We start from the raw sequence: 6,000 nt of genomic DNA, 5'->3' as shown, positions 1-6,000 counted from the left end.
CAAATGAGAAGTCTTTGCTTCTAATAAAGCACCTCATTGTTTATCTTTCCCTGATGTCCCTACATCTCAGCTTACAATTGCTAGCTGATAACTGCACACTGCTGCTTCACAGCTCCAGGGACCCGGGTTCAATTCCGGCCTTGGGTCACTGTCTGTGTGGAGATTGTGCGTTTTCCCCGTTTCTGCTTGAGTTTTCTCTGAGCGCTCCAGTTTCGTCCCACAGTCCAAAGATGTCTGGATTAGCCTTGGTAAAATGTGTGGGGTTACAAGGCAGGGGAGAGGGCCTGGGTGACATAATCAATCAGAGAATCAGTGCAGACCTGATGGACTAAATGGCATCTTCTGCACTGTAGGGATTCTGTGAACAATTATATTTCACATTCTCAAATAATGTCAGTTATTAACACAAAACAGATTTTGTTAACATCAAGTTTTTACGAGTAACTAGATAAAATTGCACTATTGCTTCACATGTTTACACCTTTCAGTTTAACAAACTGAACATGCCTGAGATACCATTCCTAATTTTTAGCTGAACTTAAATTTAAGAAAACAAAGATGGAGATAATAGAAGTTATCAAAATACAGTGAAGCTACAATGTGAAAACAAGTCAGAAGACTGAATTGTCATCCTTGTTTTCAAAGCCCTTCATGGTTTCATTCCTTCCTCCATCCTCTCATACCTCCAAAGTCTCTTCAATCCTCCACTTTTGGTTTCTTGGTTTCTTTCCTTGAGGACGTTTCTTAAGATGTGCCTCTTTGATCAAGTCTCCTTATTTGACTCAGTGCCAACATCTGGCTGATTACAGTCCTGTGACGTTCTTTTGGAGGTTTTACTATATTGTAGGCGGCACAGTGGCTCCATGGTTAGTACTGCTGCCTCACGGCGCCAGGGACCCGGGTTCGGTTCTGGCCTTGTGATACTGCCTACATGGAGTTTGCACATTCTCCCTGTGTCTGTGTGGGTTTCCTCCGGGTGCTCTGATTTCCTCCCACACTCCAAAGATGTGGGGGTTAGGTGGATTGGCCATGTCAAATTGCTCCTGAGTGTCAGGGGTATTAGCAGTGTAAATACACAGGGTTCTGGGTATCGGGCCTGGGTGGAATTGTGGTCAGTGCAGTGTTCTCAATGGGCCAAATCGTCTCCTTCTGCACTGCAGGGATTCTATGAGTCTATGAAAGGTGCTAAATGTGCTTATGACATAAAGATGAGTGAAAAAGCAAATTGCGTGGAGGGTGTGGAAAGTCTGCAGAGGGATCTGGATAAGCTAAGCAAGTGGGCGAGGACTTGGCAGATGGTGTATATAATGTTGGCAAGTGTGAGGTTATCCACTTTGGCAGAAATAATAGTAGGAGGGATTATTATTTAAAAGGCGAAAAGCTGCAGCATGCTACGGTGCAGAGGGACCTGGGGGTCCTTGTGCGTGAGTGGCAAAAACCCAGTCTGCAGGTGCAGCAGGTGATCAAGAAGGCAAATGGAATGTTGGCCTTTATAGTGAGGGGGATAGAATATAAAAGCAGGGAGGTCTTGCTGCAGCTGTACAGGGCACTGGTGAGGCTGCAGCTGGAGTACTGTGTGCAGTTTTGGTCGCTGCACTTGCGCAAGGATATTTTGGCCTTGGAGGGAGTGCAGAGGAGGTTCACTAGGCTGATACTGGAGATGAGGGGGTTGGACTGTGAAGAGAGACTAAATAGACTGGGTCTGTACTCATGGGAGTTTAGAAGGATGAGGGGGGATCTTAGAGAGACGTATAAGATAATGAAGGGGATGGATAGGGTAGAGGTAGAGAGATTCTTCCCGCTTAGAAAAGATAGCACGACTCAAGGGCACAGCCTCAAGATAAGGGCGGGGGGCAGTTTAGAACGGAGTTGAGGAGGAACTTCTTCACTCAAAGGGTGGTGAATCTCTGGAATTCTCTGCCCGTTGAAGTGGTGAGGCTACCTCGCTAAATATGTTTAAGTCACGGGTAGATAGGTTTTTGATAGACAAGGGAATTAAGGGTCATGGGGAGAGAGCAGGAAAGTGGAACTGATCCACTTCAGATCAGTCATGATCTTATTGAATGGCGGGGCAGGCTCGAAGGGCTAGATGGTCTACTCCTGCTCCTATTTCTTATGTTCTTATGTTTATGTTACGTTCTAAATAAATGAAAGTTGTTGTTGTTGTTGGCTGAGGTGCTGTAAATCATTTCTTGCTCAGTCACTGCTCTTAAAGTGAAAGCCTGAGTACAAAATAGCCAAGGGAAAAAGCATTCCACTTGCAATTGATTATTATTATTCAATGAGAGCTGCAGCACTCACACAAGAGGAAATTAGCAATCACACTGGATCATAAACAATATAATCTAACATGGTAACTCCCCTCCTCGTTTGCAAGCACAATTCAATTAGGCGCCAGACAATTCATTTTATTTTGCTTCCTTGTTGGGTCTATGTATGCATTATTGTACAGGACATTATTTGTTAACCACCATAGAGAACACTTGTGTGAGAGACGGGCAGCAGAAGGATTTAGAGAGAGTGAGAGAGAATGGGGAGGTGGGTGGGGCAGCACCGTGGCACAGTGGCACTGTTGTCTCACAGCGCCAGGGACCCGGGTTTGATTCCGGCCTCGGGTGACTGTGTGGAGTTTGCACATTCTCCCCGTGTCTGCGTGGGTTTCCACTGGCTGCCCTGGTTTCCTCCCACAGTCCAAAAATGTGTGGGTTTGGTTGATTGTCCATTCTAAATTGACCATGTTGTCAGGGAGTTAGTGGGTAAATGAGAGTTATGGGAACAGGCCTGAATTGGATTGTGGTCGGTACAGAGTTGATGGGCTGACTGGCCTCCATCTGAAGAGTAGGGATTCTATGATTCTATGAAAAGGAATCAGACAGGGAGAGGAAAGTTTATTCATTAGTGTCACAAGTAGGCTAACATTAACACTGCAATGAAGTTACTTTCAAAATCCTCTAGTCACCACACTCCAGCGCTGTGCAGGTACACTGAGGAAGAATTTAGCACGGCCAATGCCCCCAACCAGTATGTGTTTGGGACTGTGGGAGGAAACTGGAGCACCCAGAGGAAATCCACACAGACACAGGGAGAATGCAGAGACTCTGCACAGACAATGACCCAAACTGGGAATTGAATCCAAACCCCTGGTGCTGGGAGGTCACAGTGTGAACCACTGCGCCACAGTGCCATCCAGGATCATGACAAACAAGTAAGATCCAGCACTGAAGCAGAAACAGGAGGTGGGACAGCCTTGGAAGTGAAAAATAACAGCCCCTGCAACAGAGAGGTACGAGTATAAAACAAAGCAGGGTTTGAAGATAAAGGGGCCATGCAGCCATGGAGCAGATGGTCCATAAGGGTGTCAACTGCACAGTACTTACGGAGCTGAAGTCTTATCCTGTCACTGAAGATATCCTCCAGCATGTTATGTGGCATTGCCACGATGCCAAATGGGATCAGCTCTCCACTTGTCTGAATGCCTAAAGCTCTTATAGCACTCAGAATCCCTACAGTGCAGAATGATGCCATTTGGCCCATTGAGTCTGCACCAACTTTCTGATAGAGCATCTTCCCCACGCCCTATTCCTGTCCTATTCTGTAACCCCACCCATTTACCTCACTAATCCCCCTAAATCTACCTATCTTGAGATGCTAATGGGCAACTTCCCACGGCCAATCAGCCTAACCTGCGCATCTTTGGACTGTGGAAGGAAACCAAACCATCCAGAGGAAACTCACACAGACACAGAGAGAAAATACAAAGGCCAGGAAGACTGTTACCTGCGGCTGGAATTGAACCCCAGGCCCTGGCGCTGTGAGGCAGCAACGCTAACCACTGTGCCACCATGCCGCCTTCAAGAAGCTCAACATTATCCAGGACAAAGGATTCTGCTTGATCAACAGACTATCTTAGCCATTGACTCCCTTGACCATTGTTGCTCAGTAGAAATGCATTATACCCATAAGATGCACAAAAGTCTCTGTGATCTTAAACTATTTTCAATTTTGGGGTATCAAAGGCTATGGTAAACAGGCAGGAAAGTGGAATTGATCAACAGTGAGTTGATTGAAACTCAGAAGAGGCTTGCAAGCGATGTAAGGTCTACTCCTGCTTCTTATGTTGTAGTGCTCTCTAACTCAGGAAAATATGAGAATCAAGTTTCACCCCGGGATCTGAGCAAATAATCTATCCCACCGATTCAACAACTAAGGGATTTTCGCAGTAACTTCATTGCAGTGTTAATGTAAGCCTACTGTGACTAATAAATAAACTTTACTTTCTCAGAAGACTAAGGAAATTTAGCATGTCAGCTACAAACCTTACCAACTTTTACAGATGCACGATAGAAAGCATCTTTCTGGTTGTATCACAGCTTGGCATGGCTCCCCCTCGACCCAAGGCCTCAAGAAACTACAAAGATTCCAAACTTCCTTGATCTCTCAGAGCTTTCATCCAGTTAAGGCTCACATCCTGAAACTCCCTCAACCTATACCATCTAGATCAACCTGTCCCAGTCCCCCCATGCCAACATTATAGTGAAGAAAGCCCACCAACGCATCCATGGGCAGCGTAGTGGCACAGTGGTTAGCACTGCTGTCTCACAGTGCCAGGGACCAGGATTTGATTCCTGGCTTGGGTCACTGTCTGCATAGAGTCTGCACATTCTTCCACTGTCTGTGCGGGTTTCCTCCAGGTGCTCTGGTTTTCTCCCACAGTCTGAAAGACATGCTGTTTGCTGCATTGGCCATGCTAAATTCTCCCTCAGTGTACCTGAGCAGGTGCCGGAGTGTAGTGACTGGGAGATTTTCACAGTAACTTCATTGCAGTGTTAATGTAAGCGTATTTATGACTAATAAGTAAACTTTACTTTCTCAGAAGACTAAGGAAATTTGGCATGTCAGCTATGACCCTGGCCAACTTTGACAGATGGACCATAGAAAGCATTTTTTCTGGTTGTATCACAGCTTGGCATGGCTCCTGTCTGCCCAAGAGCGCAAGAAACTACAAAGGTTGTGAATGTAGCCCACTCCATTATACAAACCAGCCTCCCATTCATTGACTCTGTCTACACTTCCCGCTGCTTCAGAAAAGCAGCCAATATAATCATAGACTTTATGCACTCCAGACATTCTCTCTTCCACCTTCTTCCATCAGGAAAAAGATACAAAAGTCTCAGGCCATGTATTAACCAACTCAAGAACAGCTTCTTTACTGCTACCATCAAACTTCTGAATGGACCCATTCGCACTAAGTTGATCTTTCTCTACACCCGGCACTCTCTCCTTTTCTTCTCTATGTACGATATGTTTTGACTGTATAGTGTGCAAGAAACACTACTTTTCACTGTATACCAATACTTGTGACAATATTAAATCAAATCAATCAGGCAGCACACTAACTCTTCCTCATTTGATGTTCAGCATCACTTTTCCCACCTTAAAGGAAGTTGGGATGTTTCACTGTGTTAAAGTTGCTACATAAATGCAACTTTTATAGGTGGTTTTGTTCTTTAAGAGACATTAAGTTTAAGTCTGTGACTCAGTTGACAGCACACTCACTTCTACTGCAGAGAGCTGTGGATTCAAATCCCACTCCAAGATTTGAGCACAAACTATAGGTTGATGACACTTCAGCGCAATCCTGGTCTCTGTTGGGACAGGAAACTGCATCAGATGCAAGCCACCAAATTGCTGCGCAGGACTCTTAATGAATGTTAGCTGGCACTTCAACCAGTAGTCAGCTGAGCAGCAGGGGGGCGGGTGCGACACAGTGGTTAGCACTGTTGCCTCACAGTGCCAGGGCCTCAGGTCACTGTCTGTGTGGAATTTGCACATTCTCCCCATTCCTGCGTGGGCTTCCTCCGGGTGCTCTGGCTTCCCCCCAACAATCCAAACATATGCGGGTTAGGTTGATTGACCATGCTAAATTGACATTAGTGATAGGGGAGTTAGTGCAGTTATTGGGGTAGGGCCTGGGTGGGATTGTGGCCTGCGCAGCCTTGA

Source organism: Carcharhinus amblyrhynchos, chromosome 27, assembly GCF_965287045.1.
Source record: "Carcharhinus amblyrhynchos chromosome 27, sCarAmb.v2.hapA, whole genome shotgun sequence".
Taxonomy (NCBI): Eukaryota; Metazoa; Chordata; class Chondrichthyes; order Carcharhiniformes; family Carcharhinidae; genus Carcharhinus; species Carcharhinus amblyrhynchos.
This window is presented reverse-complemented; position numbering follows the sequence as displayed.